This window comes from Armigeres subalbatus, chromosome 2 (genome assembly GCF_024139115.2).
Source record: "Armigeres subalbatus isolate Guangzhou_Male chromosome 2, GZ_Asu_2, whole genome shotgun sequence".
NCBI lineage: Eukaryota > Metazoa > Arthropoda > Insecta > Diptera > Culicidae > Armigeres > Armigeres subalbatus.
The window spans coordinates 154,818,528-154,830,997 of NC_085140.1; the positions used below are offsets into that span (position 1 = coordinate 154,818,528).

General features: G+C 38.2%; 1 protein-coding gene across 2 annotated transcripts in view; it reads right to left on the bottom strand.

Moving 5' to 3' along the window:
• Positions 1 to 12,470, bottom strand: part of LOC134211047 (solute carrier family 35 member F5) — a 40,341-nt gene that overhangs the window by 20,944 nt on the left and 6,927 nt on the right. The window lies entirely within an intron of this gene.

Sequence of the window (12,470 nt, forward strand, 5' to 3'; positions counted from 1 at the left end):
ATGATTAAACATAAGTAGGCAAAATGCTCGATGCCAGAAATAACAAACATTTATTGTAGCGCATGAATAGAGTAACATTCGGTGAGGAATCGAGTCAAATTTATTCTAAATTGGATTAAGATAGAATGATTACAATGTTATTGCAAATTCTTGATCAAGTCCCAGCTGATTTTTACGTTACATATTCTTAGAACCTCGTTGTTAACATCTGTGATTATTGATGACATCATGACGCGCCTTGCGACATACGAACGTTGACAAATCAATTAGCATGCATCAGTTATTATTGGAAGACTTATTGTTACTCGATAGCAAGATGTTTGATACCAATTTACAAGATTGGTTGCCATAACTTACCATTAGAGAATCTGCGCTAATAGAGAATCGCAACACAAATTCGTGCAAAATTTATCACCAAAATATGTATTGAGGTCGTGATAATCGACAATTATTACCTATTTTACAATGCTTTACTTTCAATCGTTGTTCTGTCAGATTATTTTTCGAAAATTTAAAGCTTTCTTGGTACTGATGAGGAGAGAATGAATTATCCAGGGGAACGATTTCCTACTTACGGATGCAGAACCATCTCACCTCAGAAGAAAAAAATATCTCGAAAAATAGGTTCTTCTTGCTTTTAGCTGGCAAAAAAACAATGATAAGAAACAAGATTATAAGAGCTCTTATCTTTGATTTATAATTAGCTTTTTTATGGGATGAATATGCAAGAATAAGAACCGGAACCGGAATAGATTTCTACTTTTCTATGGCACTGCATATCTGCCGGAGCGCAGTTGGTCTTACAGGGTATACCCTGTTAAGCATAACTAAGTACGTTAGGTATAATAAACGTTAGCCATAACGGACGATAAGTATAAATGTACATTAGGGCCAATGGACGTTAGGCCCAAAATGATCCAAAGAACAGCCCATGGCATAAAAAAGTTGAATTGTACCTAACATATATTATGCCTAGAGGACTTATGCCTAACGTCGCGGATCAGGTCTCACAGGGAAATACTCAGGACTCGTATCCACTGCCCAATAGGCGTCGTAAGGCGTTTCTTAGCCGTACGATAAGATGCGAGCCTACAAAGCAACACAATACTGAGGGTGGCTGGGTTCGGGTTCGGTCTGGTCTTGGAAACTTACGGGTTGGAAATTAGTTGGTAACGACGGGGTTGTCCAAGGTACCTAGAACACCTTGGGGTTGTCAAAAGTAATTGTCTTTGCCCACAGTGTGTCCCAAATACGTTTCAGCAGCTGAAGGTTCCTGGTGTGACTACCAAGAAAAGGAGTAAGAAATCCAGCTCAAAAAGGGATAAAGCTGTAGATAAGGGAGTTATTTCTGACGTTGATCCATTTGGGAAGCAGTTAGAGGAGGGACAACTGATCAAGGAGAAGAGCTTCGCTCGGCAGAAGGCGTGGAATAGAGTGCAGCTGAAGCAGGAACGAAAGATGCGTGAGATGGAGCCACAGGAACAATGCGAGATAGAGGGGCAGAGTTGCAGCAAGAGCAGGAATGGTTGAATGTTCAACATCGAGACTAAGTCCAGAGATAGTAGTGAGTCGTAGAACTAAACATGCAGCGAAAAGCAGCACTGATCACTGCTTAAGAGGCGCCGACGCTGGTGGCGGATCTGCGTGAGCCGTAGTTTATTACGAGAGTAATTACGTAGTAATTACGAGAGAGCACCTGGCCGCGAGGAAATCGGTTTCGCAGCATCTTCCAAAGTTTTGTGGAGAATAGCTGTTTCGAAAACATTATAACGGCATGTGGACACACGAATTTGAAGGATCTGAATCGGCTGCAGACCTACCTGCAATGAGACGCTCTCGAGACAGTCAGGGGTCGGTTAGTTCTAGACCTTCGGAGTATATTCAGGAGGTCAGAGAAGCTGCTGAAGACGCAGCAAACGAAGGTGATGAAAATTCCAGCACCTAGAGGGGATCGTCTGAAAACTTTTATAAGTCCACTGAGGATATTCACCAGCTCAGCGACCATCAGAGTGTCCGAGCTCTAGCTTCCGAGGTAGAATACTGCATATTCTTATGCATACGCATAGGCGAGGTAACGATACAATATCTCCGGGGTGTTGATGAAGGACTTTTTGTCGGTAAGAATTGCTGGTAAATATTCGTATCGAGTTTGGCTATCTGCACCTGTTTGCGCCGCTGAAGACACGCGTCGGAAAGCCGAACGAACTGATCGCTGTACGATTGAAAAAGGGAGTGGACCAGTGTGAGCAGCCAACAGTTGCTTGCCTGCACTACATGTGGTAGTAGTACATGTTAGATGAAACAGCGTCATCGTCGTTTCAGAACCGGCAGAGGAAAATCGCGCTCGAGAGATCCTTGAGACGGCGTTGAAGTATTTTTTTTAAACTTTAGTGATTTTTAAGTTTTTAACAGCGTTAAAGTAAGTACGCGACCGCTATTCGGGACCAACGCATGACTGTTCGACGACATTTTCCAATGTTGAACACATGAAAGCTCTCGAGCGTAAGTTGGCAGCGAAATCAGTGTAGGTAGAATGTGGCAGGTAGGCAGGTAGAATGTGTGTAGGAACATCAAAGAATATCAAACGAAGGGGTATGCACAATTGCACACAAGCCAACGACCGCTGTGCTGTCGGAGACAACACTTTCTGCAGTGTGATATCCGCTTTTGAACGTTGTGTAGAATCCACAGAAATCGGGTAAGATCTTGGACGCTGCAACGGCAGAAAATAGAATTTCCCTAAATTTGGAGCTACTCACGAATATGGTGGCTTCACTCCCACAAGAAATCTACCATTTTCGAGAGGGTCTGACCGTCTTCGGTGGTGACGCACAGGAAAAGTACCACCATGTTATGGACGTGGCAACCTTCAGTTCAACGTGCTCGCCCAGTTTAGCGCACCGTGTGAAAAGCCGTGAACGCAGAGATCACTATCTGGAAGCAACAGTAACGATCGGCACTATGTTGACGACTTCTTCGATGGCTCGGACACAGTAGGAGGAAACGATTCAGCGAGCTAACAAGATGAAGTACACCTATTCCTATCCATTTCTATTTCAGGAACGCGTGTCAAGTTCTAGCGCGGTTTGGAAGGAGCTTAGAAAGTGAAGCAGCGGATCGACCGTTAATACAAGCGCGTGCTGGGAACCGAGTAAGATACGTTCTACTCTGGGGAGAAGGGTGTCATACGAAACGAGTTGTGCTTAGCATCGTGATTGCTCAGTTCAATCTACTACTTCGATGGCACGCGATTTGATGAGATCCAGTACATGGAGCTGGAATAGTTTGTCGGTTTTTGTATGAAAGAGATTCTAAATTTAACAAGACGGGCAGATTTGAAATGAGTGCAGAAGAACACACGGTGAAGCAGTTTGACCAACATTGACTCCACCTTTTGTTTAGTCAAGCAGCCAACAAGTACCACCAACAGCGGCGAGAACACTCAATTTTAATGACCAACAATATCACAGACGAACGACCGAAGCGCCAACTTGAACACCAATTATCAAAAAATATTTGGGGGCTTGTGTGACTTCACTATAAAGGCTCAAACATGTTCGGCGAACTTTGACTCCGCCCTCGACAGGTCAAACCAAAATCAAACCGCTTTGATTTTTCCCAACCGAGCTGCCAACCGTCAAATGGTTGTTCGAACACAAGGTCAAACAAAGCAGCAACCGAAGCGTTTTCTTGGGGGCGGAGTCAATGTTGGTCCAACGTGCTTGAAAGTGTGTACGCTACATAAGACTACTGAGCTGCCAAAAAATTTCATGCGACTAGGACCGACTTCATTCGTGACGTTATGCTACAGTATCTAATTGGAAGAATTTAGTCCAGACAGAGAAGGCGGTCTTAACGACGCGATCATGAGGCTAGCACGATGATACTTTTATGCCCAGGGAAGTCGAGACAATTTCCAATCCGAAAATTGCCTAGACCGGCACCGGGAATAGAACCCAGCCACCCTCAGCATGGTCTTGCTTTGTAGCCGCGCGTCTTATCGCACGGCTAAGGAGGGCCCCTAAAAAACTAAACTAAACTATAACTAACTAAGGGTAATAATCAGTTGATACCTTTAAATATTTGTAAAACCATCATACTATGTGAATGTGGAAGTGATGGTTTTGGACCCCCACCCTTCCCCTCGTAACATTTTTTGTATGGAAGGTTTAGTTTTTTGTATGGATCGTAACGCTCGACCTGACTCCCTCCCTCCCCCTACAGCGTTTCGTAATTTGGGAAGGCCCCGTATGACCTTCACTGGTCTAATTTCGGGTTAAAAGACAACGAAAAAAATCCAATTTGGACTAGAAAAAGTTTTTATTTAAAAAAACTTTTTTTTTTCCTTAAAAGTGTCCAACTTGCGATGTATGGACGGTTGGTTGGTAACATAATTACCTAATTTTTTGCATATCAATTTGTTTAGTGTATGATTCAATTTGGAATTTTTCAAATATTTTGATTCCAAAATTTGATACTTTTTGTAGGTCTTGTCATTTTTTATAGAACTTGTTATTTGAAAAAAATAGGTAAAAAAAAGTTTTACCCTTTCCGAAAGATGTTCCAGAATAATTATAGAAAAACTAAGTATGCGAAGTGGCTTTTTGTGACAAAGTCTACTTGTCTAGACAGTTCTATTGAAATCTGAGAGGTTGCTGCCAACATTTTGTTCGAGTTGGCGCGAAAATCCTCATTATTTTTTACAGCATCGAAATCCAGATCCAGTGATGTCAATAAATTAGAGGGAGTTTTAGGTAATAAATTTAGAAACAATTTATCCTATTCTGTTTACACACTTGAGAGTAAGCATTTAGGGCATTGAAATGGAAAGTAGGCTTTGAAATTGAAACAGCAAAAATCAAAAACAAATAGGTAGCCACCCACCAAACGCGGAGATTCTTCCGCCATTTTTTTGTGGGTAGAGGATAACTGCACCAAAAGAAACTGTATTTTATCTGCTAATTGCGAATATTTTTTTTGTCTTTATTATCGAGACTTTCAGACCGAGGCTGGCTCGTCTCGTAAATTGCGAATAATTACATAAGATAACCGGAACACAAATCGAAGAGATTGCTCCTCAAAGTACAGATTTTGATGCCCGAGTGTACGAGTTTTTAGAGAAAAAAAAAACTGATTTTAATTCACAAATACTCATCCATGCAAAAAAGGTGCGGTTCACCTAACCAAGTCCCTAAGGAAATTTAATTATCTCGTAAGATACAAGAATTCAACTTTCGAATTTTCTGATTTTATTTTCTTAACAGTTAATTCGTAAAAGGTTATTCGTAAAAGGTACATGTTTCGTTTACTTTATTTAAATTTTCGTCCTAGTGTCTTGTTATGAGTTCAATAATACAACACTAAAAATGTTTAAATAGGCAACGTGTATTAATGAAAGAATTATATGATCTCATAAATATAAATATAAATTACAAAATATTTTCAGCTGTGTTATCATACCATGTAACAACGATAGTTTTATTATTTGGTCAAACTCCTCCAAACTTTCCCGCTTCCCATTCCCACATTCATAATACTAATTTAATCATTTTATGGTAGACTGGTTACGCACCCTTTCTAGACTCAACCGAAAGCAATCACGTCGCGTCGTCGTCAGTCGCTTTCGTGTTAATATGATTTTCGGAACAAATTGATTTATTGGTCTATTTTTGCTCTTTACGGTCACCCAACCCAACTACTCTGATTGGGCTCAGCATTGGCTAGCAGTCAGTGGTCGGCCACAGTTTCCGATGCAGTCCGGTGATAGGGAAACTTCGAAAAGGAAACTGATAACCTTGGTTTGTAAATAGTTGAAAGTCTTTAAATTGGTGATTGTTCGAAAAAAATACAACCTAGTTTCAAATGTCTTCAAATATGTTTTGCATTGTCAAAATGTTCATCGGATTTTTTTATTGAAGCCACTTGAATTCGACTGATTTGCTTCACTTGAACCGCGTAACGAAGCACAATAAGGGCGCACGCTTGATACGTAGTGTCGATATGGCCAACAACGGTGCATTCCCCACTATCTTTCTCGAAATGAGCACAAGCCTTGACTGTTCTATGAGGAAACCCAATCATAGGAACATTGCTGCTGCTGTGGCAAGAATCAGCTATGGAATCTCGAGCAATTTTATGGCAGAAGAAGGGTTGTTCTTTGTGGGTGGATGGCGCCAAACCGTCGCACTGGATAATGATACAACCGAAACAGTAAATATTCGTCTGACGTCTATATTTAGTTGATTGGGTAGGATGGTTTATCCGTTTAGCCCATAATCAATGCGTTCTGAAATCCGAACCATAGTAAGTTTCCAGGAGTTAACTGGAGCCAATCAAATCGACAGGTCTGTGGGCAGTGAATCGCGTGATGATAACCTTTCACAATGTTTCTACTTTTTGTGTTGAATGTTTGGCAAACAAATCTCACATAATAAAATTATTTATATGACTTTGATTAAGAATAATTTCATTTAATTTTGACAAATTGATTGTACGTTTCCAGTTAGCTTTGCGAACAAAGGCGTAGGATTGTCAATCCAGAGATGGCGAGTTCGATTCTCAGACAGGTTTTGAATCATTGCGGGCGGGAATCCTAACTACACATTCATGCAGTGGCAGATATATAGGAAAGATTTCAATCAAAATTATTTTTCATGATTTACTGTACAAGATACTGTTCACAAGTTGGGCCACCATACAGCTATTTTACGAATTTAATGATGATTTGAACATGGCAAAGATTGGTTCTCAGCCCCGACAAAAAAAAAACGAAAATGTCAAAGAATTTACAAAAACTTTGATGGTTTTAGAAAATCATAGGAGCTTAACCAAGAAAAAACACAGCTATCAGAACGTCGCGTCGGGTCCGGCGATACGATCACCTCAATTTGGGGCTTTGTGCCATCGCCTTTACAGCCTTTTCCATCAAACATCCTGACAGAAAAGGACGTGAAATATGAAAATAGTAATAAACATGGATGTGAGGAAACAAGGAAATTTAGGAAAGGGGCCTTTGAAGAGGGAGTACAAAGCATAAGCTCATAAAAGCTTAAAGGTCTTTACCCCATCGGGTTATGAACAACAGAATATTCGAAAGGCTCAAGTTTCTGTAGTCAATTTCACTTAGTAAGTGTTTACCAAATATTTGGAAATACACTTGCGAATTACCTGGACAGTTACGTATTAGGCAATAAGAAGTTTTATTACCAGATTCACAGTATCCTGGGCTGTTACAAACTGAAGAAATTACAAAATGAAATCCGCGACTGCAAAAACAAAACCGCGTCCAACATGAATAGGTATTGGCCAAATTACTTTAAAACACATTTAAATGTGAAACTTCATTACATTCACTTTTAATCTATCAACATTAAGGACATATTGTTTTCTAGTAGTTTATAGTTTTCTAATAAATAACAATATTTTTTGTTGTACCATACACAATGGCATAGCTGCTGTTTCAATCATAGCTATCATGTTACAAAACATCAATGTTCAACGTAAAGGTATGTCAGAAGTAAAAAGGTAACAAAAAATTCAGAAAAACATATTAAGCTCTTTTAGTGGAATGTATTAAACCGTCTAAGACGAATTAAGTACTGTCCATTTAATTCCACCAGTTAATTTTCGTTATCTTTGCAGATACGTATTTCGACCACAACTGTGTGGTCGACTTCGGTGTCTCGTACTTAACTCGGCTTGAGTGAAGTCTAGCACGAGACACTGAAGACGACCACACAGTTGTGGTCGAAATACGTATCTGCAAAGATAACGAAAATTAACTGGTGGAATTAAATGGACAGTACTTAATTCGTCTTAGACGGAAAAAATTCAGATTAAAAGTAATTAGTAAAAGTAAAAGTAATTCTTTAAGGTACTTCTAAACATGTGCGAAGCTTGAAGAATTTAATTAGAATAGTTTTGATCACCGCGTGACTTTGTCGAAATTATTTACTGGTTTTTTTTTCGGTGATAATTATACCACTCAAAGCTAAATGGATTAGATGAAAGTAATGATGATACAGATTCTGTTGACACCGCTAGCAACCGGCAAATGTGAAATGAATAGAAACTGAAAATTAACTGAGAGCCATATGTGAGAACAAGCATTGTTAAAATCGCTATTATTCTGCCTAACGTCCACCCAGAAACCGTTTGGTACTTGATGATCAATGTACCAAGACAGGCTCTTTGCATAATGCGGCATTCCGGAGATCCAGAATTTTAATATAATCAGTCTGTTTAACTACAGAAATATTCATACGATAATGAAACGTTGTTTGGATATAACGTGTTTGAATACTAAAGTATTGTTGACTAGCGGAGCTAAACTTAGGCACGATGGGGCAAGTGAATATTTTCTTGAAATTTGAATATATACGCCAAAAATGATCTGCTGAAAATTAAATTTTGATATTATTGATTTCTGGAGAACTTCTGAAAGAATTTCCTGAGGCATTTTCGTTAAAAATTCTGGTGAATTTCTCGATTTTGTTTGAGAAATTTCAATAAGAATTTATTTGGGAATTGTATTGAACAGGGTTCATATCGCTCACTCAATCTCAGGAGCACAGGATGCTCCCTCACGAAAATTTTCGGGGAGAAATCGCTTTTCGGGAAAGAAAAAGAGTCTGGAGAGTGATAGGGGAACTGTACCGGTTTTGGCCATGTTCCTAATTTGGCCAATTTTGCGAATAACTCCAAAAATAAACCAATTCGCAAGGGTTTTATAAGTTCCAACAAGAGATATATCCCTCACGCTTCAACGCTGCATTGAACTGATCGATTATTTAAAAAAAAATGTATTTTTCAGGGTTGGCCAAATTAGGCACAAAGTTGGCCAAAACTGGTGCACTTCCCCTAACCATTTTTCGCTCACTTCGATTGCCGTCAAACGTTGGTTTGCTCTTTTTCTTTCATATTCGAGTCTTTTCGTGGCATCTTCAATGCAAATGGTAGTAGCTTATGTAGAACAAATAGCTTAATGCTTTCATACAGATAGCGTGGTGGTGTGGCTACAGTAAGCGCGTCCCTACGGCTATTAATGTTACTATTCTGGGTTCGAATCCCGGCGCGGCCATACAATTTTGTAATTGTTCTGCGATATTTCTCGCGAAAAGTGAGTGAGTGGGTAGAAGTGATGAAACGAAAAAGGATTTTCATCTAATAGGCAAGATTTGCGTTTGTCATCAAAGTCTAATTGTAGAGAAAGATTGATGGGTGAAAGATGATCCTCAACATAAACAACGAAAAAAGATTCTCCCTTGGCCCTAGAAACGCTTGCTTTGTTCTCATTGAAACGAAAAGTTGAAACCCTGATTAAGGATACTATCGGGTGCTCCTCTAAAAATCTCTTTAGGATTTATTTTCAAAATTAGGAAGAATTTCATCAGATATTTCTTAGCACAACCCTTCGGAAAATTATATGAAAATTCTTCGAAAACCTCTGCAGGAATTACTTCGAAAGTTCCCTTATTTAAACAATACACCACTTCATAAGGAATTATTTCTAAAATTGCTACAGGAATTCTCCCAAAAATTTATGACTTTTAAGAATAAAATAGCTTCTGATAAAATTTGTAAAGGACTTTCCGAAGGAATTGCTATAGTAGAAATTTCTTATGGCATTACGAAAAAAAACTCATGAAAATATTTCCAATGGAATTCTTGAAGAAATTTCCGAAGGAACTCGTGAATCAATTTGATAAAGTTTCCAAAGACATTTTTATCTTGTCCAAAAAGGGAAATTTTCAAAAAGAATACTTTGCGTTCACAATTTAATTAGAAGACTGTCAATTTATCGGTTCTCCAAAAAGGTTTTTTTTTTCATTTTTTTTCAGTAACACTATGGAAATTTTTGTTTGTAATAAATTATGAAGCGGAAATAGATATACCAACCTCGTGTTATACACCCGATTCTGTTTTTACACGGATTTTTTTTACACGGCCGTGTAAAAAAAAATCCCATACAAATATTTTGCAAAGTTGCACCATTTTGCATGATTCGTCGAGAAATCATAAAACTTTTTTTACATGGATTTTCAAATTTTGAACTGAAAACTTTTTTTACACGGAACGCATCCCCCGTGTATAAAAAGAATCGGGTGTATTTATATGATCAAAGTTCAGAACATCATAATATTTTTGCTTACGTATAGATGGTCAGATGTAAAAAATCGTATGAAATGTACGAAACACCATTTTTTCGAAACGATTGGTTTTTGACTTTCAATTTTTTCAGTTTCATCATCAACAGAAATTGGTCTGCCTATTCTTGCATGATGCGCGGTCGTACAAATGCCAACTGTGTTTTATATATCTAAAATAAAAATAGAAGAAGATAGATAGAAGAATAGATAGAAGATATATAGATGGGTAGAAGAAGATAGATAAATCCGATGCAAATATTAAAAAACAATTATGTCTCTCCCCTTCGTATTTTTTCAGTTAAAAATTAAATTTTGAAGTGGAAACAAAAAAAAATTGGCAAAATGGTAAATGCATCATGAAAGATTCATGATTACCCTTGAAAAATTGAAAAATGCTCCTTAAAAAAGTGATAATTTTTCCTTAAATTATCTAACAAATTACCTTCAAATATATAAAATGCTCCGTAAACATTCGAAAAGCGTACCGTAAAAACGAAAAAAAAAGTACCGTAAACAATTAAAAATGCTCCTTAAAAAAGCAAAGATTTGCTACGTAATTAATGATAATTGCGCAGTATGACAAAAGAATTATTATAAAATAGTTCAAAAGGTAGCTTAAAATTGGCTATCATAAATTAGAATCTTATGCACAATTGTATAGCCCCTAGAGTTTATTGCTGATTGTTTTGCTTGGTAACCCTATTCAACCGAAAACTAAGAAAAATGCTCCTTGAATAAAATGCTCCATAAACAAATAAAAAATGCTCCTTAAACTAAGTAAAATGCTCCCTAAAATAAATAAATGCTCCTTAAACCAATGAAAAATGTTAATTAATTTGAGGAAATGCTCCTTAAACGAAAAAAGGGCTCCGTAAAAAAAATAAAATGCTCCATAAACTTATAAAATGTAAATAAGTAAAATTGATTCACAATACAAACTGCACGTGCTGTCAAAGCATCGCCACGTTCCTTCAGGTTTATTTTTGTAAGGCGACTATTTAGCTCTTTTGAAAGTAGTTTTTTTGTATGCTTTACAATTTCGAGTTCGGTCTCCAGTAGCTTTGCGAGTGGCTATTTTCCATAGTTCTAAAGTTTCTGCGCGAGCGTGGTTCAGAGGTGAGGACTTGAGTCGAGGCTTCATCCGCACGATGTCGAGGCTTATGTCCAATCACTATTCACTAAACGAACATCTCTATAGAATAAACCTGGTCGATAGCAATATATGTAGGTGTGGAGCCGGTTACGATGACATCGATCACGTAGTTTGGTATTGCTCGGAAAACGACGCCTTCAGAGCGCAACTATTGGATACCCTTGTGGCCCGAGGTAAACAACCCTACAGGGAAGTAATAAGTGTTTTGGGAGATCGCGATGTGGTATATATGCAGGCTATCTATGTCTTTCTTTGCTGGTCTGACATTAAAGTCTAATATTTCATTTTTTTTCTCTCCAAGTTTTTTTTTTCTTGTCTTTGTCTTATTGTTCCCTGTACCATGAAGCTCTGGCCATCCGGAAGATGCTCCCTTACGAACCACAACTGGAGCAAGACGCTACGCTACAACGTTTTGACGTCAAATACCCGGATGAGCAGCTGAAATACCCAAAACTAAAAGCCCAACCCTGTCCATCCTGAAATTACGCAATCTAACCTTGAGTCACCACGAGTATCTTGGTCAATGTCCCTTTCCCCTTACTAACTGTTAATAATAATGATATAGTTTTTAAATATCATAAAGAGTCTCGGCTCCGTTAAGTGTTATACACGCCTGAGCCTGTCAAATAAATGCAATAGATAAAAAAAATAGCTTTGCATGTAGAGGCGTAGGATTGCCAATCCGGAAATGGCGAGCTCAATTCTCCACTCCCTGTACATAGTGTATCCATTGTATTTGCCACACGAAATACATACTCATGCAATGACGGGCATAGAAATGCTTCAATTAATATCTGAGGAGATGCTAATCATAGAATACTAAGCTGAAGAACAGGCTCAGATCCAGTAGGAATGTAGAGCCATTAAAGAAGAAGAAGACTATTCCGAGTTCTTCAAGTCGTGTGTGGTTATGCGGGGAAGTGAATGAATAAACCGATTAGCATATTAAATGCAATGTGATTTTAATGAAATTCGTATCGCTAAACATTTTTTATTCAATGTGAAATTGTCTGGGACGTCTGTTTGTCTGTGAGCCAGGTGCACAATTTCGTAAACAATGCTTTGAATAGCATGTTGGCTAAGATTACATTTTATAAGTTTATAGAGCATTTCATTTCCTCAAATTAAGGAACATTTTTCGTTGGTTTTAGGAGCATTTCTTTATTTTA